We start from the raw sequence: 26984 nt of genomic DNA, 5'->3' as shown, positions 1-26984 counted from the left end.
TGGTTACAATGATCATAACATAGAGGTATTTTGCACAAAAAGGGAACATAGTGCAAGATGTACAATAAAATGCCAAAAGTTAGATCAAAATATACTGTATTTTTTTCAAAAGAAAAAAAACATTGTATTAATAATCAGAGAACGTACATTGACAAAGAGGAAATCTCATTAATGGCTTTGTGACAGCTAAATCAACAATCAAGAACTGTATCTAATACATTTGATCTCTAATATGTAATAGGATACATTATAGAGAGATGAAAACTATAGAGAGTTGTCTGGTTACAATGATCATAACATAGAGGTATTTTGAGAACGTACATTGACGGAGAGGAAATCTCATTGATGGCTTTGTGAAAGCTAAAGCAACAATCAAGGACTGTATCTAATACATTTGATCTCTAATATGTAATAGGATACATTATAGAGAGATGAAAAATGTAGAGAGTTGTTTGGTTACAATGATCATAACATAGAGGTATTTTGCACAAAAAGGGAACAGAGCGCAAGATGTACAATAAAATGCCAAAAGTTAGATCAAAATATACCGAGACCTATGATAAGTTTCAAAGGCAAAAAAAAATGGAATTTTATCTCAAGAGTGTTCGAAATTCGTTCTTCCTTGGAGAGGCGATCCACTTCACCATTTTCACTCCGATAAAGGAGTGTGATGGAGACATAGTGGAACTCCATGAGCGGGTTGTTGATTATGCATTTCAAGGTGTGGAGGTTAGGAGATTCTAGGGAGCCTCAATCATTTGCCTAGTTGATGATAGATTTTGAGTTTCCAAAAATTGTAAAAACTCTAATGTCAAGCCAAGAAGCTTAGTGTGAGACCCACAAAGAGTTGGTAATTCAACGCAAGTATTAGTTCCAATTCCACAGTGCCAATGAAACCTACAGAAAGTCCAAGGTCCTGAATGGATGACCATGCCACAACCACAAAGGTCAAAAGAGGAGGCCTTGTCAAAGACGCCAACTGGGTAAGAGGACCAACTTTTTTGAGGTGGAGAGGGACATTTAGAGACCAATGACTTCAATGGAGAGTACTAAAGATAGAAAGAGAAGATTCTACAACTGGTTTTTGAGATGTCGAGCTTCACATGCTTAAAGATGAGAAACTTTCTGGGGCGCAAAATCCCTCAGGATGATAAAGAAGGCTAGTGTTTTCTGTTGAGGGTGATCCAGATGAATGTCAAAGGAGTCCCAATCTGCAGAGGATTTTGTCAGTTGTAGTGCATGTGTCCAGATAGAAGAGCCAAATGGGTAGTGGAGGAAGAGGTGGTTGATGTCCTCTCCAGCTGATAAGGAAAGGCCAATGAAGAGAGGAGTGATATATTGCTTGCAAGTTGGAAGATTATCTGATATGCTTCATTTACAATTACCTTTCTCTGTTGTGAGCCAAGGAACTAGATAAACTTGTTTGCTTTTGTGGATAGGACAATCCCAGAGAGTTTAAGATTTGAAATGTATGCTGACCATTCACGAATCAGAGGGACTGAAATTTCTAGCTTTGCAGCGTCTCTCTAACGTTCAGTGGTAGGAGAGGATAGATTTTCATTTTCTTTGTCATTCATCACAAAAATGCCTTGATTTTGAAAAAAAATAATGAGGAGTTGAGATAATAGATGTGGACTTGTTATGCTTGAGAGGGGGTCCAGGCCAATATTTGAAGTGGATCCCATACCAACATCCCATTTCAGGGTCCCAAAAAACCAATGCTTAGTGAGGAGGAGGTTGGCCATGAAATCGAAAAGTTGGGAGGGTTCAGAGCACCAACACGAAGCCATTTGATAAGATCTCTGTTCTAGAGGTATTTTGACTTCATAATTTGGTTCCATAGACCATAATTGCACACTATTCTCCAAAGGTTTTTAAGAAGCAAAGCCAAGTTGAAAGAGGTTATGTCTATGAGTCCCTGATAGCGTTTTTTGACTGTAACGTTGAGGATCTCTATATTGGCAAGATGAACTTTGTGTTTTGGTTGTGTGCCAACCCATATGAAACTTGAGACACTAGCATTGAGATTACAAGAAACTCCTTTGGGAAGTCTGAATATGTGCATCCAGTAGATGGGAATGTTGTGTAGTACAGACTTGATAAGAATGAGATGCCCTCCCAAAGAGATCCAATGGTGAGAGCACTGTTTTAGTCGCTTACCAATTTTGTTAAGAAGCCAATCCCAATCCTTGCTTTTGTAGCCATTTGGCTTTAGGAAGAAGCCCAAGTAAGTGAAACCATCATCCAAGTGAGTGACTTTTACAGGTTTCAAAGTAAAAGCTCTTCACCGTTCCATTTTTGAAATCCATGGCGCCGTGGCGATTTTCACCAGGGACTTTTGGGATTCAGGTAAGGAAACCTAGAGTGTTTTCTCATAGAAAAATTAGTTGTTCTATCAGCCTTTTGTGTATTAGATATTTATTATCGTTGAACAGTTAGTGGAGGCCAAAATATTGGAAACTGCACAATACAAAGCTGTGAATGGAATGGGTAGAATTGAAAAGAAAAAAACACAACGGTATGTGTTTATCTACCCATGTTTACACTTCTTTCTACAGATTAAAAAAAAATGTGTTTATCTACCATGTTTACACTTTTTTCTAGAGATTAAGAAAAAAACCACTGAATGGAAGGTAGAATGAATGGTCGTTCTACGTTTTCATGTAAATATTTTGTGAGAAGACAATGAATGGTCATTTAAAATCTTTGTCGTTGCTGACTTGGGAGTTTCAAAAATAGTTTTTGACCGAATATTTTGTCGAATCACCATGGTCTTGTGAAAATCTATGAAGGAACCATTATTTCTGCAAACTATGTAATATTAGTGTATATAAGTCACCAATTGTGTGAGTAGTTGCCTTGCCTCACAAGGAAAAATGGGCATATTGGGGTCCCAGTTATTATGTTCGATTCAAAAATCTAAGCACTCACTTTCATATGAAATTGTATTTCCGCTCTTTAAAAACTGCAGAAATAGTCATACAACCATTGTAACTCAAACATGTGTTGAATCGCCATTTGAATATAAAATTGCTATATTTGGAAGTCCCTGGTGAATTCTACCAGATCCTGTGCTTCTAGAGTATTCTATTCTCTGTAGAAACTATACTTTGCCCATCGTAGGACCTTCTCAACAACGTATATTTATAAGTAGCTCATAGGATTCATTGTTAATTATTCGCAAAAGCATAAAGAGTCAGCCAAATATAGGGAAATTGGTACAATGGATTTAAAAAAAAACGGGTGAACAACAAAGCATTGGATAAAAAAAAAGCAACTACCAAAATTAGGGTGCATTCTATAGTTTGGTTATATATCAAACACAAATTGGAAGTGCCTTTTTTTTCATTTTTATTAGTAAATCAATAGATCATCCAAATCAGATGGAATTTATCTTCTCAACATCCAAGGAGTTGAAATAGAGATCCAAATATGAAAGGATTGGTAGCTTCCTAGATCTGTAGAATTAAGCCTTGAAAATTTGTTGTTTGAGTGATAAAGATTGGAAAATTGATTTAGGTCAATGGAAGAAGCTGCTAGAGGATTGTTTTGCTCCAATATTCAATATTTTCAATTCATTTAGTGAACCAAGCTATGAGGCAGAGAACCCATGAATTGATTTTAGCCTTCAGTCCATTAGAGCAACTTGAGGCAATAAACCGATCTGGGAAGGTAAGCAGCTAGAAAAATGGTTTATAAGGAGTGAGATTCACACAATAATCCAACATATCCCTCGTACAATGTATTCAACCTTTGTAGTTAATGGAGTACATTACATACAAATTAACTTAAGGAAATATTTTTTTGTTTATTTTTTCTCACAAAATATAGTTGCATTTCAAAAGAATCTCTTAGATAAAAATAATGTTAAAAAAAGGACAATAGGACAATAACAAGATAACAAGACATTTTTCAATCGTAACTTGAGACCATGAATTTTGAGCCAATCTTCATGGGAGACCATGATTTCTGAGCTAGCTTACTGGATTAGTTCTAGGCCAATACCAAAACAATTTGGTAGGGTGTTTCGTTTCGAGTCAACAATTTTCAAAGATGCTATTATGTACGTCTTATTGGGTCAGCAAGTTGGTTGGTCATCGTCGGCCCTGAGATGAGTTGGGCCTCTAAAAATAGTGGTCGATTGAATTCTTACAATTGGCCTTTAATGTGTTTTTTTCTTCTACCTTCCAATTTGTGTTGGAACACTCATTATTACTCAAATTTTTTTTTTTTGTTTATTTAGAAAGGAGTAATTCAAAAGGAAAAATATAGGAAAATATTTATTGTATGTTAAAAATGTAGTGTTTTTAGTTAGCATCTATATAGGTATTTGTGAGTGAGAAGGTGGGTAGGGAATGCATAAGGGATATAAAATATATAATATTATGTGATGTGATTTTTGCTTCCACTTCCCAATTTGTGTTGAAATACCTATTATTATTCAAAATTTTACTTGGAGCTTTCTTTTTCTTTGCCATTTTCACTACTAAAAACCCACCTTACTGGTACATGCATTGATTTGTTTCAAAGTTATGACATAAGAATGGCAACATTTGAGTGTAGATAAGGGGCATTGTGTGAGTAGTTGTCTTGCGGTAGAAGGAAAAGGGGCATTGTGGGCTTAGTTACCATGTTCCATATGAAAACCTAAGCAACTAGATCTAGTTTAAGGTTTAGCTTGATCAAGTAAGGCAAAGTTAGTTTCTCATTTTAAAAACGCTTCATCAAGTGTTCTTTATAAAATGAAAGGTAGAATTTGCATAAATGTGAGTGAGTATATAGTCAACATGATCCATTATAATCGAAGATTGTATAGTTAAATTACTCGTAAAAGCATAAAGCATCGACCAAATCTAAGGAATTTGGCACAGAGGATCTGTAAAAACCGAGTGAACAACAAACATGGCTACTACATTTTCGAACTCCAAAGATTAGGGTGAACTCTATATGTTTATTATATATCATACGGAAATTGAAGTGCCTTTGTTTTTAAATCAACTAAATTAGATGGAATTTGTCTTGTCCACATCCAAGTAGTTGAAATAGAGATCCCAATATTTAAGAATTGGTAGCTTCCTCAAATTTTGTTATTTGAGTGGTAGAGATTTGTAAATTGTTTCCATAATATATGCCAATGAACAATATGTTGGAGGATTGTTTTGCTCCAATATTCAATTTTTTCAATTCCTATAGTGAACTGAGCTATGAGTCAGAGGGCCCATGAATTGATTTTAACCTTCCGTCCATCAGAGCAATTTGAGTAAAAAACTCGATCTCCAAAGGAAAACTATTAGAAAAATGGTTTATAAAGAGTTCAATCCATCCCTTACAATTTTCACCAATCCATAGTTTTGTAGGGTATATATCCCTCGCACAATGTATTATTCAACCTTTGTGGCAAATGAATTACATTGCATTTGAATTAACCGAAGGAAGTATCCCTTTTGCTAAAAAAATAAGTTGCATTTAAGAAAAATAGCTTAGATAAAAATAATGGAAAAAGGGACAATAACAATTTTTGTTTTTTTCAATCTTAACACAAGCTAGCTTATTGTATTGGTCTTAGGCGAAGACTAGGACCAATAAGGTTTTTTTATTTCAAGTCAACCATTTTCAAAGATGGTATTGTGTTTTATTGGGTTGTCTGTAACTTTGGTTGGTAGTTGTTGGTCCTCTAAGGAGGATTCTAAATGATGTTTGTCCTTGTATAGAAAGAAAAATGAGGTTATAGATTTTATGGTTATAATAAATAATTTTGATGCTTTTGAAATTTACATTTTTAATGGTATTATAATGTTTATTTATAAGGATTAATTAAAAAGGAATAATATAGGAAAATATATGTTGTATGGTAAAAACGTTTAGTGTTTTTAGTGGTTAGTATTTAAATAGGTATTTGTGGGTGGTGGGTAGCCAATGAATAAGCCATATAAAACATGTAATATTATTTGACATTCTTTTTAGCCGAAACTTGATTGAGCGTCTTTCTGTTTTCTTCTTTTCTCTCTGCCTTCTTTATTATTTAAAACCCGCCATTCTCATTAGTCCATTGCATTGATTTGTTCTAGAGCTATGACACAAGAATAACAACAATTGAGTGTGAACAAGGGGTCTATTGTTGTTAGCAAACCACAAATGACCAACCACATCATTGAGATTCTCCCCTTTTCCTTGACAACCCTAGCATTGAGGTAATCATTCTCTTCAAAATATTTTGAGTTCTTAGTACTATCTTGATTGAAATTGTTTTTAAATGAAGGATGCTTCAACTTATTGTTGTTTTAATAAAATAGGCAAATACGGATGGTATTGTGTGGGTCTTTTTAATTTTTTTTCTCTTTTCTCCAATAGATGTTAACTAATATGGTTAGTTGGATAGGTTAAAAATAAGTCCCCCCCATTGGGAACTTCTCACTCAATCAAAAGTGATGAGAGATCAATCCCTCTTAAGACTACTTGACTAGATTTAACTGTTGTTCCCTCACATTTATGCACTTGACGAAAAATCTTATTGGTTGTGCCTTCTTTGACCTTTATCATTTCACTAGAGGGCTTCTTTGACCTCAAAAAATTAGTTTATGGGCTTGATTTCGTTTCTCCCATTCATTGTATAAAGCAGTTGAATGTTAATTGGATGGTTGAGAAGAAAATATATTATGTTTGTTGAGTTGGGGTCAATGTTATTCATTCACTCCATTAGGTGGATGGGTTCATTTATAACTTGTTGAAGTGATGGCATAACAATCACCCAAGCATAGAAAGAAAGATCAATTCCAATGCTTTATCCCCCTGTCATCTCTTAGCTTGAGTGACATTGTCAATAGAAAATTGCCTCTAACTTATCATATAGAGAAGAAATTTAACCTTTCTACTCATGAATAAGTTATTATTTTTTATTTCCTCTTTTTGAGCTTTATTCAATAGCTTGGTTGATATCATCGCACAATACGATAACTAATATTTCGAAATGGATGTCGACCAAACTTGTCATTGGAAAGAAAGAGCGGCCAAATTGGCATGTTCAAGCCTTCATGATAGATGATGCTACTGGTGAAATTGAACCGTTAAGATGATGTGTTTATTCTTTTTATAAGAGAAAAAATATTATTAATGTATATTCTCTCTAAAATTTATGTTATTCCAAGTCTTCAATCAAGTGTATAATATTATTATGTGTGTGGCATGTTTGTCGTGCATGGTTGGAGAATGTTAGAAATAAAGTTTAAGGGAAAACCAAATCTGCTTTTTTTTGTGCTTTAAGAGAAGTTATGCGCACATGTCAAAATGATGAATTTGTAAGAAAGACATTTGAAAATTTCTTTTAAGAATTCAGTGAACATAAAGAGTTTTTGGAATATTTTAAAACCACTTGGTTAGTCAACATCAAAATATGCAAGTTTCTTGTAAGTGGTTTTAATGACTCTATTTTTAATGTCATATGTATGGTTGTTAATGCATAACTAATAAATTTCTTTCTACAGATATGTGAGCAAAAGCATACATAAATTTTCCACGCTCCAATTAAGATATGAACAATGCAATTAAATCTTACCATTGGTATATCAAGGAAATGTACCTAAGTGAGAAGAACAATGCATGCCATAGATGGGTTGATTGGTTAATTTATGTGTTGTTAACAAATGTTGTATTATATTACAATCATATGCAACATTTTAAAGAAGTTGGTTTTGTACGACCCAGAAAAATTGAGGAACAATTGAATTCATTCAAGTGTAGAGTTAACCAAATCTCAAATGAAGATAGTGTGCCTGATGAAAAGAGTAACGATGATTATTAAGCTCATAGCCAAAATAAGGATACCCATGATATTTGCTATAATGTAATTGTTGCAGCAATTTCAATTTGGAAATGCACTTAGGAGTGCTAAGAGTGGCAAGAGTGACTTGTAGACCCATTTTCTAGATCAATGATGATGCCATTTTTCCATTATGTCATCTATATTGGCAGAACTTTCATTATCCATGTTGGGAATGGAGATCCATTTTGCAGAAAAGCAAAATTTATAGTTGAACCAATTTTGAATACAAATACATGAATTTGGACTTGTGTATATGACAATGTCTTAATTGACTTTTAAATTCATGATGTGGATTTGATATTATATTCTATAAATGTTACATTACTTTTGATAAATGTAGTGAGAATGGATTTATTTATTTTTATTTACAGATTATCAAATCTACAAGTTACCTATATATTTATATCTTACTCGATGTTGCATGCATGGACTAACATATCATTACCATGGAACTTTTCTTAGTGATAAAAATAGATGTCTCATGTACATGAAGTGTATATATGTGTGTGTGTGTGTAAATTTAGATTTATTTTAATTTTGAATTTATCAAAAAGATGACTAAAGTTCTAAAGTACAATATACATGTCTTATAATAAAATTTGCAAAAATAGATAAAGGTTTGAGCCTTACCATTTCAATACTAACATTTAAGGACGAAACTTTATTTGGTAAGTTGCTCCAATATATATATATATATATATATATATATATATATATATATATATATATATATGTATATATATCTATATATTTCTTTTTCGTTTTCTTTTATATATATTTTAAAATTCTTTTATTTATCTATGGTGGGAATAAGAGAGTAAGAACCCAAAAAGTATGTATGGTGAGAATACAAAAAATAAATATGCATGCATAGTGAGAGTGCACCAAAGAAAATGTACACATGTAAAAACACAAAACATGCATGGTAAGTGGTAGCTCTAGAATTTATTTGATTTTTTTCTTTTGAACTTGAGGATAAATATAATGGTGAGTGTTGTAATTGTGATAAGAAACAAAGGGGGTTGCTCTAGAAAGTTTTGTCACTCGTAACACAAACTATCTTAACGCAAAAATCAAATTGAATTGGTCCAACTTTTATTATAAATATTTTTTTAATTTATTATTGTTAATTTTTTTGTATATTTCAAATTTGTTGATGTACTTATATTGCCTTAATTTCTAATGCAACAATTAACAATTAACACAACCATATCATGCAAATATCAAACAAGTTATCCTTAAGCATCAAGCACATCATCTTTAGATATCGAACATGTCATCTTTAAATATCTAACAATTCATCCTTATTAAATTACCATAATAAAAAGAAAATCATAAGATTTTATATCTTGATCTTTTATCGATCTTCATAAGCCATAAGTAAGTTATTATGCAGGTAATTATGACAAAACTAAGTTGTTTTCTAAGAGCAAACTAAGTTTTCCATCTTCCATTATTTTTTTCCAATACTATAAGTCAAGTTAAATCTATGATCAATATCAACTCCAAAAGATTTAAATGAAAGAAAAATACTATCATGTACAAAATAAAGATCGTATACACTAACTAAATCATAGTTTTAGAAATAACCTTATATTAAATATTCCTAAAACAATATAACTTTAAATTATTTTTTTTAAGGCAAACCAATTTATATAGGACAATTCTAATTTGGTGGCAAGACAATTTTAATTAGGATTGAAAAAAAAAACAAAAAATTCAAAATAAAATGTATGAAAAATTAGGAGAGAAAAAAAATGAAATAATTTAATTCAAAATTTATAAAAGGATAGCTAGTAAATCGAAGATATACAAAAAAAAAGAAAAGAAACTAATAAATCAATATTAGATTATTTAAATCAAACTAAATATTATCTAATTTATTTTATTATTGTAATTAATTTTCAATTATTAAAATTAGTTTTTAAATAATGTAATGATTGTTGATTTTATTTCATATTAATATTTTATTTTTCAAAAAAAAAGGCTTTCTATTGATAATAAGAGAAAGTACATTGACAGAGAGGAAATCTCACTGATCGCTTGTGAAAGATAAATCAACAACCAAGCACTGTGTCTAATGCATTTGATCTCTAATATGTAATAGGATACATTATAGAGAGATGAAAACTGTAGAGAGTTATCTGGTTACAATGATCATAAAATAGAGGTATTTTGCACAGAAAGGGAACAGAGTGCAAGCTATACAATAAAATTCCAGAAGTTAGATCAAAATATACCCCGACCTATGATAAGTTCCAGAGGCAAAAAACTTGAATTTTATCTTAGAAGTGTTCGAGTTTCATCCTTCTTTGGAGAAGCGATCCACTTCACCATTTTCACTCCAATAAATGTGTGTTATGGAGATAGAGTGGAACTCCATGAGCAGGGTTTTGATTATGCATTTTCGGGTGTTGAGGTTAGGAGAGTCTAGGGAGCCTCGGTCGTTTTCCCAGTTGATGATAGATTTGGAGTCTCCAAAAACTATATAAATTCTAATGTCAAGCCAAGAAGCGGAGTGTAGGACCCTCCAAAGAGCTAGTAATTCAACACACATATTAGTTCCAATTCCACAGTGCTAGTGAAACCTATAGAAACTCACAGGTCCTAAATGGATGGCCATGCCACAACCACAAATGTCAAAAGAGGAGGCCCCGTCAAAGAAGTAGACTAGGTAAGAGGGCCAGATGTTTTGAGGAGGAGAGGGATATTTAGATACTGATGACTTAAATGGAGAGTAATGAAGATAGAAAGAGAAGATTTTACAACTGGTTTTCAAGATGTTGGGATTCATATGCTTAAATATGAGAGAATTTATAGAGCGCCAAATACCTCAGATGACAAAGAAGGCTAGCGTTTTGTGTTGAGGGTGATCCACAGTCCAACTGCCAAGACAAGAGGCAATGTCAAAGGAGTCCCAGTCTGTAGGGGAGTTTGTCAGTTGTAGTGCATGTGTCCAGATAGAAGAGGAAAATGGGCAATGGAGGAAGAGGTGGTTGATGTCCTCTCCAGCTGATAAGAAAAGGAATCATATTCTCGGGCCCCGGTAGCCTCTCTTACAGAGTATTTCCTAGGTTATAATCTAGTTGTGTGCCACCAACCAGGAGAAACACTTGTTTTTGAGAGAAAAATTCCATTTCCAACACTGAGCCAATGAAGAGAGGAGTGATATATTCCTTGAAGGTTGGAAGATTATCCGATATGCTTCATTTATGATTACATTTCTCTGTTCTTAGCCACTAAACTAGATAAAATTGTCTGCTTTTGTGGATAGCATAATCCTAGAGAGTTTAAGATTTGAAATGTATGTTGACCATTCCCGAATCACAGGGACTAAAATTTCTAGCTATGTAGTGTCTTTCCAATGTGTATTTGTAGCACAAGAGAGATATTCATTTTCTATGTCATTCATCACAAAAGGCCTTGATTGTGCAAAAAAATAATGAGAGCAGGGGATAATATATGTGGACCTGTTAAGCCTGATAGGGGGTCCAAGCCAATCTTTGGAGTGGATCCCATACCAACATCCCATTTTAGGTTCCCAAAAAACCAGTGATTAGTGAGTAGGAGGTTGCACCATGAAATCGAGTAGTTGGGAGGGTCCAGGGCACCAACGCGAAGCCATTCAATGAGATCTTTGTTCTAGAGGTATTTTGACTTGATAATTTGTTTCCAAAATACTCATTGCAAAATACTCTCCAAAGGTTTTTAAGAAGCAAAGCCAAGTTGAAAGAGGTTTTGCTTAAGAGTCCCCAACAACCTTTTTTGATCGTAAGGTTGAGGATCTCTGAATTGGAAAGATGAAATTTGTGTTTCGGTTGTGTGCCAACCCATGTAAAACTTGAGATGCTAGCGTTGAGATTACAAATAACTCCTTTTGGAGGTCTGAATATGTGCATCCAGTAGATGGGAATGTTGTGTAGTACAAACTTGATAAGAATGAGACGCCCTCCCAAAGAGATACAACGATGAGACCACTCTTTTAGTCACTTACCAATTTTGTTAAGAAGCCAATCCCAATCCTTGCTTTTATATCCATCCGGCTTTAGGAAGAAGCCCAAGTAAGTGAAACCATTATCCAAGTGAGTGACTTTTACCCTCGAAGATATTGCCAATCTCCTTGGTCCGGTCTGCATCAGGTTCACTCGAGATCAGATTGGACTTTAATTGGTTCGTGAGAAGGCCCGAGGTGAGTCCAAAATCAGAGAGGGTATTGAAGAGAACCTTCCATTCAAAAGACTCTGATTTTCCAATTGTAAGCAGTTCGTCCACAAACATTAGATGGGATAGGGAGACCCTATCAATGATTATGCATCCATATATGATACCATCATCATGAGCATGTGCGAGTTTTCTAGACAAACCATCAATAATGACGAGGAACATTAAAGGAGACAAATTGCAGCCTTGTCTGAGTCCTATGGAGATTGTGAAAAAATATGTGGGTGAGTCATTTATTATTATTGCAAGGAAGGTAGTCTTGATGCATGCTTTTATCCAATTTATCATAGTGAACCCAAGACAATTTTTTTGTAGGATCATTTAGAGTAGTTCCCAATCGGCACAGTCAAAAGCCTTGGTAAGATCAATATTCATGAGGTAGGAGTCTAGATGGTAGGTCTTGATAGAATGAATTCATTCCTGTGCGATTACTACAACATCATGGATATGTCAATGCTATAGGAAGCCAAACTATTAAGAATAAATATGTTTTGACAAAAACAAATTGAGTCGGTTCGCGATGGTTTTCAAGATCAGTTTGTAGATAGTGTTGCACAAAGAGATGGGACGATAATCAGAGAAGGTGCTAGAGTGAGGGACCTTCAGGATCAGGGTGATGAACATAGTGTTTGTAAAATTGGAGACCAAACCAAGGCTACATGATTCCTCCACCATCTCAGTGAGATCAATAATCATGATCTCTTGAAAACGAATGAACAGTTGCATTGTCTAGCCATTTGGACATGGACTTTTTCCTTGCGAAATTTATTTTAAGATTGAAAGAACTTCATCTTGTGTAATGGGGTGGTCCATTTTCCTAATGTCCCCCATGCTAGGCGAAAAAGGAAATAGGTCGCATGTTTCCCGCTGCTTGTTTAGTGGGACTTGTTCTTGGGAGCGGAATATGTTGCAAAAGTGTCTCATTGCCTCCCTTTCGATTTCCTACTGTGTTGAAATTTGTTCACTTGATTCTGATTTGATGCTCCATATAGAGTTTCTTTGTTGCCTCATTTTGATTTGTTTATGGAAAAACTTGTTGTTCTTATCTCCTTCCTCTACCCACATAATATGACTATTTTGTTGCATTTCTTCACTATGTCTTATCAAGATTTATGATCTGCGAATCTCCAGTTGTAGGACCTCTTGCTTTATGGGTTCAGAGAAGTAAGCTAGGTTAGAAGTGTCCTCCAGTTTTTTAACCTGATGTTAAATCTAGATTAACTCTCTAGTCAGATCCCTTTTCTTCTTCTGAGCCCATCGTCTGACCCTTTCTTTTAGAGCTCTCAATTTACAATTGATCTTATCCATTTCCTGGGAGCCATGGTCTCCAAAAGGTGTCTACCATAAGGTCTGGACAAGGACGATGAAGTCCAACTTATTCAGCCATAAGTGCTTAAATTTGAAAGGTTGAGTTTTTGGTTGTTGTCCCCCAAGATCATTTTAGCAAAATGGGAAAATGATCTGAGATTTTGATTTAGAGGATCATCAAATTCAATTCCTGTAATTTTTTGACAGTCAATTATTGTACATAGAATCAGTGAAGTTGTTTTGCAATTTCTTGTGGGCCCCATTGCAAATTTTTCCATGTGGGTCCAATAGGGTCTGGTTTGATGTCTTGGAGGCTTTTCTGATTGAATAATTTCTTGAAGAATGTCCCCAATGAGTCAGGGCTATAGTGGGAACCCCATATTTCTGAAGAATCCGTGAAGTTGAAATCCCCAACTAGCATCAATGAGTTGAGCTCAAGGAAACCATTGTGATCCATGTTGTTCCATAACACCTTTCTATTTGAGTAGGGTGCATATATATTGATGATTTGAAGTGGATTTTGGAGCCTCTTCAACCCCTCGTGATGAGTAAACCCACTATTATGTTGAATGCCTTAAATTTCTAGGTTTATGGATTTCACATTGTGTCCATTCACCTAGATAATCTAGTTGCAGTGATTGCACATATATTCCAATTTGGACAATCCTGCAGTAAGTATCCCCACATCCTATCTTTGTTATTCATTGTTCTTGTAGTAGAACAATATCAAGATTGTGAATGCCAATTAGGATTTTCAGGAATCGTCTTTTCAAGGATCTTCATTTTTGCTATGACCCCAGACCCCTAACATTCAGTGACATTATGGTCATTATGGAAGGTCATGTTCGGGGGGATCTGCTCAAGGACCCGAATTTTTCGGGTAATAAGATCCCAGTGACTAGTCTGGGAGGATGAAGGGGCACTGATTTATGCAATGTTGACTAGAGACTGTTGAAATTGTTCCAACAGATTGAATGGGGCAATGGTGTAGTTTGATATTTTTTTGAGTTTGGAACCTTTCTTCCATCGAATGGTGACATTTTTATGGGCAGCACGCTAGGGATGGGAGTCATCCAAATCAAAGAAATATTTTTTAATTGTTAGTGGTTCTAGAGAAAATTGCGTCTCCCGAACTAGGACTTCTAGCTCCGTGTCTTCTGAGAAAGGGGAGAATGTTCGACCAGAGGGAGCCCCAAATTTGATAGGGGAAGAGAAAAATTGATCAACGGGTGATTAAGTCATTGTTGGGGACACATATTTCCTTTCAAGATTCACTATATGGGGCTGGGGGGGGGGTGCATGGTATTGTGTTTGAGGGTGCTGATAAGGGCTTATGTATGATTGATGAGGAAGATTTGATGATTGGGTTACGACGTGTAATTGGGGGTATAGTTTGGGGGTTTGAGATAAAGCTATGGATGTTGTTCGAGATGAGGCATGTAATAGAGGGTGTGGGGCAAGGTATCGTTAGAATGTTATTATTGGGGGAAGGTTGAGAGGAGTGATTGTTTAGTGGTGAGGCGGAGAGTGTAATGGGATTGCTTCTTAGAGGAGGGGATTTTGGATGGAGAGAGACATTTGAATTGATATTTGCAAAAGGGAGAGTATTCATCCTATCATTTAGAATAGTGGAATGAGCCAGAATGTATTCTCATCTCCCAAAAACATAGGTGGAGTCCAGATATCGAGCCGCTCTTGAGTGGCTATTTGCTCAGTATGTCATCAAAGGTCCCGTGCCATGACAACAGAGGCATCAAAATGGAATTGACCAATAATGTACAATTTTTTTCTCTATGAGCATGGACCCCAATATAATTCAATTTATGCAAGAAGTCCCCAAAAATTTCTGCTAATTTTTAGATTTTTAGTTTTTAACTAATATGTTGAGAAACTTGACACCATGCTAAACATCTTCAAAATATGCAGTTTTTCGTATTGGTTCAATTCAAAAATTTCTAGTAATTATGATGTGCATTAGTTAGTTTTGTAAATATAACAATATCAAAGTAGAGTCTGTCTAGATTGTTGCAACACTTTTTTTTTCAAAAATGCCAAGTTAACAAAAAATACACTAGTGCCAAAAAACATGAATTTTTATGAATCCCTTGGTTTTTAAAGAACACACAGTAAAGAATTGCTAAGTTGACATATCAAATGTGAATAAAAAATTTCCAATAAGTAATAGAAAGCTAAAATTTTTGACAAGTTTCTTTTTATTGTAAAAATGAAATTCTAAACATAAAAATTGTAACCCAACTTCACATTTTCACCCAAGGAATTTAGAAAATGGAGGACAATAGACATGAATGGGATGTAGCTATCAAAGGCACCAAGAAAGTGTTCACTTGTCGTGTTGATGATTGTGTTGGGATCCTGATCCAATATAAATTATCTGGCCTTAATCACTATCGTGCTATCATACACAATATCCCTCCAATTCCTCCATGTCAAAGATGTTGGGTAAGAGATGCAAATGCTAAATGTGCTGCCAAATCAACAAGTGCAGTTAAAATGAAAGATGAAAAAATACAATATGATTTAGATGCAAGGTTATGTCGTGCACGCCAACAAGCATATAAAACATTTGTCAATGTAAATTGTTTTAGTTGTAAGTATTTATTGGTATTTATGTGCATATGCTTTTTAATAATATAAATTTATTGTTATGGTCTAAATTCCTTGAAACTTGTTTTCACAGTCAGTTGCTACATTTGATCAACTCAGTGATACTTCAAAGCAAAAACTTTGTGAAAAAATTCATTGTTGGGATCAGAGTCTACCTCGTAGACGTATGCCACAATGAAGTGCATAGATAATGTTTTAAAACGGAAAGTAAGGACGAAGGTTCTTGATGATGTAGGGGAAGAAGGATTAGATGGTCATACCCATATATTAAACCTTGATGAAACTAATAATAACAATGACTACATAGTTCAATGCATTTTTTTGCATGTATTACTTTTCAAGACATTTTAACATTAAATCATATTTACTTTTATTATAAATTGTATACTAATTTCCCATTGTTATTGATATGCATAGCCTAATCAACAAAATTCCCTAGAGAGATCTCCACATAGTTTGGTTGCTAAATATAGATCCATAGACTTGAATATACAACAAACTTCCAGCTACCAACCATTATGACGCTGACCAAGATTTCAAGGGGTTATTGGGCTAGTAATTTTTTAATCCATATAGCTTATTCCACAAAAGCATTAATATATAAATTGGTATGTTTTACTATAACGATGGGATGAGAAATGGATGTTCTATATTTTATATAGTTATCTTTGATTTGTTTTGATTATACATATTTAATTTTTTTAAATCTATATGTCGTTTCTTATTTATGGTGCAGGTGTTGCCTTTTGAACCAGTGGAATCAATGAAAACCCCACAAGATGGTCAAAGTCTTAAGAAAGATGGAAATGAAATGGTTCAAATGCTACAACCACCTTCACATCTAATGTCATATTGCAAAATAAGTTTATATTTATATATTGATTCTTAAATTGTCATGGATATTCCGCTAGACAGTTCGTCACAACATATATGATAATAATATATTAAAATTATGAATTTCTATACTATTACAGTTTTATTAAAACTCTAGATTTGTAAATTTAACTTTAATTAGTGTATGCATGCAAATGAAAATTATGCAGAAAAATAGATAACAACAAAATAACCTCACACACACATTGATTATCACGTCCACCGACATATATGTGCAAAGGTCTTTTGGGAGATGTATATTCATTACTCTGAACGTTAGATTATACATAGATATAAGTATGTGACTCAAATAGAATTAAATGTAAAAATATGATAAAATTATAACAATATAAATGATCTAGATTGGACATTATATTGTTTTTCATCCATCTCGATGCATTCGAAGTGGAAAAAGTGGAGGAATTAGCTCATGCGACTGTTTTTACCGGCGAGATCCATTTTGGCGAAACAGTGTCTAAAACCTTCCAGGAGCGTTTTGAGGCATCAAACAACATTTTTTGGGGTTTAAAACTTTGTCACTTTAGCCCCAAACGTTTTCATGCTATTCTACACACAAATATTTCCAATGACGCAAGAAGCACATGAGTCAGAGTCTGTATGCAAAGGTTATGCCAATTAGAAGTTGACCTTCCAGTTTTCACACCTATAATTCGGGAGGATGCCATGTCAACCCCCATTATTCATAGAAAAGGGACTAGCCAGGTGTTTGTGATGTAAAAGACTCTAGAAGAGTCTATATTATAACTCTCGTTAAGAGTTAATGTAGTCAAACTTAACCATTAGTAGGCTATCAGGTTGTCTTATAATCGGGCCACTAGGAGGAAGATGCATTACATCCTTTCGAGAACATTTTGTTCCATAACTGAGCAAAGGTAGCCAAGAGGGATAGTAGGTAGAGAACACAGGGAGGGTTTGTGCACCGTAGAAGCCCACGAGCCACAAGACTAACTTCTTTGTACTTGCAGCAAATTTATAGACAGAGGAAGAGAGTGAAGCAACCTCACTCTCTAGGTGGGTTTTCTCCCGAAAGGGTTTCCAAAAGCATATCTTGTATCCATTATAAATTGACATGTAAACAATAGTGATGTTAAAACCATCATAAAAACATTTTCAAATAAGAATCAATATTCATATCTATTTCTTTCTTGTTAATTATAAATGATCCATGTTGTTCCTAATATTTACAATGGAAATTTAAAAAATAAAACATGTTGTTTCATGAGCCATGTATAATTTTTTTTTTTTTGATCCAAAAATGATTAGCATGCAAACATAGCATGAGTTATTAAAGTATGACAATAATAATTATAATATTGTTTAATTGTAGGTCCAAAATGCTCATCAATAGCCTATGGAGAATCGAAAGAGATAGGCCCATTTTGATTAAATAAGAGAAGCGTTGGTTTGCACTTGAATCCTTTTACATGAAATAAATGGAAGTTATTGAAATTATGTTAGGAAATTGACCCACTTTTTTGAATGATGAGTACTATGGAATTATGAATATTATAAATATTAATTTTTTGATCATAGATTTTAAGAATATTTCAGAATTAAATATATAAAAGTAAAATATTTCAAAATTAAATATATAACAACAAAGGCAAAGTCAACATCAAATAATTAACTTTTCTAAGTTTCAAGAATATTTCAAACTTAAATAGATAAAATCAAAAGTAATGTTTCAAAATTCAATAGATAAAATAAAAAACAAAGTCAAACAATTAACTTCACTCATTTTCATCAAATTCTAAATGTTCCCAAGATCCCCAATAAAATTTTGCTTGGATAATCTTCACCTTGTTATATTGTTTGTTCACATAACCATTCGTTTGGGTAAATTAAAAAATTAGCAGTGGCTAATTTACTTTTTTTTGGAGTCTCTTGTTGGAGTGGGATATTTTTTTTTTTTTTTTCAAATGGGCGGGGCTAGTTCCCTACAGAAGCATTATGGGCCCTCTTTTTTTATACATATATTACAAATACGTGTCAGAACTCAGCTGACAACCGTCATATCATTTTTTGATAATTTTCCATGGGTCTGAATATGCTGCAGCTTGCAGCTCCACGGATTCGATCACGACGGGGGGGTGAGCGAACCAACCGCCCCGACCGTTGCAACATACACTCACGTGCAAGAGTGGGATATTCTTATACAAACACGAGCTCAAATTTAAAAGACATTGGAGACAAACGAACTGGTATTTTTATCCATCTCCTTAATTATATAAAGTTATTGCAAAAATACATTGATCATAATTATATCTTTTCCTCCTTTTCCAATCATTTAGTTTGAAAGGTTTCCTCAGTATAAACATGAAATTGTATTTTACTAGAGAGCTATACGGGTGAGGAGTCGCTCTAAATTAGGAGCGGGGCATGGCTTTGATACGGGTGACAATAGACAAAAATCTTGAAATTCTGAATTAAAATGTAAAATCTTGAAATAATACAAATTTAATTATTGTAAAATGTTGTCTACCTTAGTCTTTAATCATCAAATTAAAGTGTATGACAGAATTTTAAAGTGCGAGTGGAAAACACAAAATTTTGATTGGATTTATCTGAGATAATTGGGAACAATAATTCACACTTCCCATTATGTTTTCAACTGTAAAATTCATGTTAAAAAATCTTAATTTGTTTGTTTATACAGGACATTATGTCCCACGACTTACTAAAAAAATATATGAGCGCAACAAAGGAAAGTTTAAACCATTTATAAATATGAAAATATTCATGGTAAACCCTTCTTTCTATAATTTTAGTTTCTATTAATGCAAATGATTTAGATACACATTTACATATGTAAAAGAATAATATTATTGAAGGTGAGAAATGTAGTTATGGACAATTATTATGACAACTTGGCAACTGTAACAATTATACTTATCGTAATATTACTAGGAATTGCAATTTTAGAATGCTTGAAAATTCAACTGACTGTGATCATGGTAAACCTCGACTTCAATATTTTTTTTTTTAAAATTATATGTACTCCGATATGGAAATACACCTTGTTAATACTTTCACCACTGTGTATAATTTGTTGTTTCTTTTCTTTTTGTAATTACTAAGACATTATAAAAATAAGATCGTGCCGTGTATGACCCTGAAATTGTTTTCATGAAGAGTTTCCATGTTCCCAAATTTGAAGGATGGCAAGTAAAACTAGTAAAAATGGCTTTGATATGTGCGACAATAAAAAAAAAAATCTTGAGGAGAAATAAGGGTAGAATTGAGGAGTTTGTAATACATACACAACAATTAGAATATACAAGAGTTGAAATACATATAGGGACAAAGAAATAGATTATTGGTAAGGTTTAACATTTTCGAGAGGCAATAAAGTTTTCAATTAAGATTTTTGAATGTGGTTATTTTATCCAATAATTCAACTTCTCCCAAATTCTGATGCACAATGAGTTCGAAACACCTATATTGGATTATTGAAAGTTCGTTTTGTAAATAAATACCAATGTTCATTAATTTGGCCCTATGTATTAATTTATTGCACTAAAAAAATTAAAAATAATAATAATTTAACACATTTTCAAAAAAATTATTGTTTGATTTCTAGAAAAATTGAACCAATAAATATACCAAGAAAATATGCCAACGGTTACACTACATTACTAATTTATCATCATTAATATGGCTAACCATTCGAGTATTTTGCATGGGATATGGAAAACCATGTGAACAACAATATAAAAATATGAATTAACTGACAACCTTAAATGTATGCACACAAAAAATGTGATCTTAATGCTTTGTTATTTAGTGTTTATTGTTTACTAACTCTCAAGGTCTTGCACAAATAAGCAGGCATGACCACATAAAAAATGGAAGCTTTTCTTAATGGTTAGTTTGTGAGAAAATTACTTGTGACTTGGGCGTGCGAAGTATTGGATAGACTAACACAAGAAATTTCCACTAATTCCCTCTACGAATCTTTTATGTTGGTATTAAATTTTCGTTCACAATGAATTACACTCCTACTCTCTGCTCAACAGGGCACGCTCCAGTTACTACTTGACATGGATGAGAGTCGAGGTGTCATCGAGATACAAAAGGTTAGATGGGTGAGTTAATTCAACAGTAACTTGGCTTAATTGAACTTCTCTGAAAAAAACTTGGCTTAATTGAACATTGTTCCCCATCCCTCGAACAACTAGTCGCCGTCCCGTCATCCCATCTACAACTAGCAAGTCACATCCGTCAGAAATCTAGACACCGAAAATTCACTGAAGTAATTGGGGAATGTAAAAGCTTCATCCATGGTATACATCACCATGTCCATGCATTAAGCTAATGATTGGATTAGTGCACCACCCTTTAGAATTGCTTTCATATATGGCTTCTTGTTTGAGTTTTCCCATCTTTTGGTGGGTTTTATATCGCTTATGCTATGAAAACTTATGTGCATTTGTTCTTTTGAGTTTCTACAACAAGATGTCCTTAATTACATTGCAATATGACATGATATCGGGGTCTGAGCTTGCTGTGTTTTAATTCTTACATGAGCTTGGGTCTCAACTAGCTATGTTTTAAAGAGATCTAGATTTGTGTATTTTCCCAACTTAGCTTTTTGATTTTTTTTTTTTTAATTTGAAAATTATATTCCAATTTGACACGATCTTGGGGTCTGAGTTGGTTGTGTTTTAATTCTTACATGATCTCAAGGTATCAACTCACTGTGTTTTAATGAGATCTATATTTGTCTATATGCCCAATTTAGTTATTTGATTTTACTTTTTTCATTTGAAAATATAATTTTCAATAAAAAAATTGTTTTTTTCTATTGTTTATAATAAAATTTTATAAAAAATGTATTTTTAAAGTATTTATAATATAATTTTAATATATATATATATATATATTTTCACTCTTTAAAAACGCTCAAATTATACTTGAGTACAATTCAAAATTATAATTTCAACAATTTTCTCATAAATTTAAACAAAATCCACAAACAAAAACCATCGAATAGTTAAACTAATCTATTCAACATCATTTTCAAATTTAGAGAGCACCCTCGCAGCCTCACAACAAGGCCGGCTAGCTAGCGTTCGTTGCTGCTTAGTTTAATTAATAAACTATGAAAGATATGAACTAGCCATCAAATTTTAACAAGGGATACAATGTACCTACTCTTGCTTAGTTTAAATATAATTAAAATTAGAGTCAAAAGCAATAAAAAAAATACAACTTTATATTAATAAAAATTACAATTAGAAGTTGTCTTTAAGTGCAACTTTTTGGAGTTTTCGGTGGATTTTTGGTCGGAATTCGGCAAAACAAATTGCGTCCAAATCTTTATTTGTGTTGTTTAAACTAGATTTTTTACTGGATATATCGTTTCAAGCCCTCAAAAAACCCTCAGACACTTCGATTGTGAAGAATTCAGCAGTAAAACTTTTGATTCAATGAATCCCTCCCAGATTCTAAACAAATCAGATCGAAAAACTTTTCAAAAAGTCGCACTTAAAAACTACTCACAATTAAAATAGCAAGAAAATTGACCATTGCATTATATAATGCGACATGCTTGCACTTTTACGCGTTCTTAGTTTATATATATGTGTAGTCTAACTTATGGATGGAATAGATTTTTTCACTGAAATTTGACAAAATAATTTCAATAAAGAATGTGATTTTTGTTATTTAAAATGTTTTTTTGAATGCATAAATAGATTCAACACCCTCGTCACACTCAAATTCTACATATTAAACAACTTAAACCTAAGTTTTTAAAAATCTATGTTGGATTTTAGTTAAAATTAAATAGAAAAATGTCCCAAAAAGACGACTTCTTCTATAAGTAATATTTCATATACATATATGCAAGAATAATTATTAATGTACACATTAATAACACTCTACTTTGCAATGAGATGATTATTAAAGATATTATCAACAACATGTAGTTACGTTCATATGTGGTATGGTAATCGTGTTTGTCCAATTAACTTATTAATGTGGCACAAGCTATGTGAAAAGTCATTGTCAATGAGATCTATTGTTTGATTGATTTTATACACAACTTGATTATTGATAAAATTATATCAAACATTCATTATACATTTATATACAAAATTATATTTACGTTGATAGGTGCTTCTTCTTGAAAATGGTGAGCCCAACCTTCATCTACCCTTTTTTTCCTGTGATGACATATGTCCCGTGGTGTGTGAAAGACATTTAATCTCAGTTGTGAACTTTCCCCATGCTGCATGATCGTGGTCTCCACATATTTCTACGCCAATATATTTCTAGTGTCTTCAACAATCCGTCATCGCCTTTGGGTGTCGCCGCCTTTCTCATCCTTTGCTTGTGTCACAGTAGGGAAAAGAGAAAATAAAAAATTATTATATACAACAGACGAGCCCCCAAACTGATGCGGACGATGTTCCGTGCCTGCTTCCAGAAATAATACCTCCAAGTTTTTCTATTGGCTAGGCTAAATCATCCATGACCTTTATGAACGCTACCTAGGTTCGATCCTAGATGATTCTCATAGATAAGATCTCTTCGTAACGCAAAAAAGATCCAGAAGATTGCCAATAAAACTCAGCTACATAATAGTAGTTGGACACGCAGAGGCTCTTGCATTCATCCAAGCTTGCTTGTGGCAGACACAAATACCTGCTTGAAAAATAATTGATTCCTCGTAGCTGCATCAATATCATAAGGGACACAGTAGTTGGGAAAGAAACATATACCATTGAAGAAATCGATGAAGAAATTATTTTCTACTGTCAATCTCAACGAGGTATGCAAATAAAGCTTTATGTTCGCGTTGAGCTCCATTATGATATATCGGAAGCCTTCTGGAAATTGGATAAAACCATGATCGAGAACTCGTACAACATCGCCATACAGGGCCAGGTTTCGTTGGATCATAGGGTCCAATTTCAAATTCAATGGTTGACCTTGGGTGCTTATCTTTCCATTGACTTGAATATAACCTACAATCAAGTTATGTTGATGACAAAGATTGCTTCAGGTTTTTCTCATGAATTTTTGTGTTCTATTTTTCTTTGATCGGGATTTGAACAACAATTTGCATAACAATCCATAGTTTGAGTTGTTGGACCCTTCTAGAATTAGTGTAAGCTAAATTGTATGATTATAACTAAAATTGTGAGGTTGAATAAACATTTGTCATGTTGATCATCATTAAAATTGTAAAATTCAAATTAAATGTTCCATATATATATATATATATATATATATTATTTTCTAAGTAAGTTGATAAAAAAATTAATCATTAACTATTAATATTATATGATTTAAATATTGTACGAATTCTTCCAAAACAATGAATTTAAATAATTAAATCTAATTATAGATTAAAATATTTAATTTAAAATTAAAATCCAAAAAATTCCCCCCAAAAAATCATAACACCCAATTCCATTGATTTAATAAACACCTATCGTTATATTTCCTAAACATATTAAGCTCCAAAACACATATGGTAAAAGCTGCGACACAAGTGTATCCAGGCGATTCTCAAAATGTTGTAGATCTAACCCAAAATATATGAGAATGTTGGCATTATGATACATATGTTGTACTTGATGGCAACCCACTCATCTCAGATGATAAATTATAGTGCAGCAAAGTTCACGCACTTATATGCAGAGAAAAGTTTATTTCATGTAGAAAAAAGAGTTCACGCACTTTTATGCAGAGAAAAGTTTATTTCATGTAGAGAAAAGTTCACGCACTTTTATGCAGAGAAAAGTTTCTTTCATGTAGAGAAAAGTTCACGCACTTATATGCAGAGAAAAGTTTATTTCATGTAGAGAAAAGTTCACGCACTTTTATGCAGAGAAAAGTTTATTTCATGTAGAGAAAAGTTCACGCACATTCATGCAGAGAAAAGTCCCTTTCATGAAGAAGAAAGTTCACGCACTTTCATGGTTGGCTCATGGTATTAGTCCGACAGTTTTTGATCCTATGGTTTTGGTCCGTGGTATTGCATCCGAAAGTGTTGATCTCATGCACTTTCATGGTTGGTTCATGGTATTAGTCCTATAGTTTTTGATCCTATGGTTTTGGCTCGTGGTATTGCATCCAAAAGTGTTGATCTCACGCACTTTCATGGTTGGTTCATGGTATTAGTCCAACATTTTTTTGATCCTATGGTTTTGGACCGTGGTATTGTGGAAGGCCTAAGACTATAAAAGAGGAAGGAGATCATTTGGCAAAGCATCATCGAATGAATTGAATATCTAATAAGTGCTAGATCTGAAATATTTTTGATTGGGTTATGGTGCAGATCTGGATCTGAATGAAGGAGGAACCTTAGCGCATAAAGAAGGATAAGTTCTTTTGATGGGTCATAATCTTTATGCTTGAATAATAGTATCTTTGCATGATTTTTATCTGTTATATGAGGCGCATGCTTGATCTATAAATCTGACAATCTGGGTTAATTAGTGTCTGAATATTTGAAAGAAGGAATTATCCTTTATAGATCTGCACACAGGTTTCAGGTTGTTGAAGTAGCGTATATCTTTAAATTATGATCTAGCTGCCTTTGTCTATTGCTGCAGTATTCTGGGTTCAGAATTTGGTGTGTGGTTACTATTACTGTGTTATGGGTACAACTGTCAGAGAAGTGTTTACTTGATTCAGTGCTAATTGGGAAAAGGAGATTGTTTGATGTTCATGGATCCAGCTTGAAAATTTATGAAACGTGGTCCCTGGAAGAAAGAGAAGGTTGTAGCCTTCAGTAGGCCAGCACCTACATACTAGTATCTTGGCTAGTACAAGAGCTAAGGGGGTTGTAGCTCCCTTCCAGGAGAAGCTGGAGAACGAGAGAGGGTTGTAGCTCTCTGCAGGTTGTAGCCTGCATACTGGTAAAGGACTGCACCAGTACAAAATCATTGTAAAAGGAGTTTCTAATTGAAAGAAGATAGAGACATATTGCAGCAGGTGGTTTTCACCCACATTGGGTTTCCACCTTATATCTAATGTTCTTTTGTGTGACTATTTGCTTTTCTTGTTCCTGCTCATTATTTTATGATACTGACATACAAAGTAATGATCAATATTTGAAGAATTATTCAAAGTATAAATAAGGAAGATAGATTGATAAGAATTTGATAATACTGATTCACCCCCCCCCCTCTCAGTATTATTTCCAACAATTGGTATCAGAGCAGGTCCTTATGAAGAAGCTTGATCGCTTGAAGGAAGATCTAACATCATGAGCAACTACGAGAGGGAAGCATCAATCAGGCCACCGATTTTTGATGGAACAAACTTCGTATATTGGAAGGTAAGAGTTACTGCTTATCTTCAATCTTTGGGTACAGAAGTATGGGACATTATAGAAACAGGGTATACTTTTCCATCAGCTACTCCTACAGATTCAGTTGAGAAGAAGAAATATGAAACAAATGCAAAGGTGGTTAATACTCTTCTAGGATGTCTATCTCAATCTGAATTCGTGAAGTTTATGCAATATAAATCCGCAAAAGAAATATGGGACAAGATTGTTTTGAGCTACGAAGGAGATGAACAGGTAAAACGTGCAAAACTTCAAACCCTCAGGATTCAGTATGAGAATCTCAGAATGTATAATGATGAAAGTGTGGCTAACTATTTCCTTCGGGTAGATGAGATTGTTAATTGTATGAAAAACTTGGGTGAAGAAATAAAAGAGGCTGTTGTGGTTGAAAAAGTCCTAAGATCATTGTCCCCCAAGTTTGAATCTAAAGTGTCTGCAATAGAAGAAAAGGAAAATCTACGAACTCTTACTATGTCTCAGCTACACGAAATTCTAACTGCTCATGAAATGAGAAAAGGAGGTCCATCAGACAGGAGAGAAGTTGCTTTTAAGGCTTCAGGCAAAGGAGACTACTATGAATCAAGTCACGTGCCAGAAGAAGAAGAAGAATCAAATTTTGTCAGAAATCTTCAACGGGGTACTGGAAGGTTCAGAGGTAAGCTACCTTTTAAATGTTTTGCTTGTGGAAGAGTAGGTCATTATGTTGCCAAATGTCCTCATAAGGATAAGATTGACAAAGGAAAGGAACCTGCCAGATGGAACAAGAAACAGAATGCAAATAAGAAAAGCTACTACACTCATGAAGACAAT

General features: G+C 33.6%; 1 pseudogene; it reads left to right on the top strand.

Annotated features, from left to right (window-relative positions):
* Window positions 1-2307: 2307 nt before the first annotated feature.
* The window catches only part of LOC149253198 (protein trichome birefringence-like 11), a 36685-nt pseudogene continuing 12008 nt past the window's right edge, over window positions 2308-26984 (top strand).

The sequence above is a fragment of the Pinus tabuliformis genome, chromosome 7, assembly GCF_031772625.1.
Source record: "Pinus tabuliformis cultivar Carrire ecotype Pingquan chromosome 7, CPIR1, whole genome shotgun sequence".
Lineage (NCBI taxonomy): Eukaryota > Viridiplantae > Streptophyta > Pinopsida > Pinales > Pinaceae > Pinus > Pinus tabuliformis.
The sequence above is the reverse complement of the archived record's forward strand: the minus strand, read 5'-3'. Positions and strand labels throughout refer to the sequence as shown.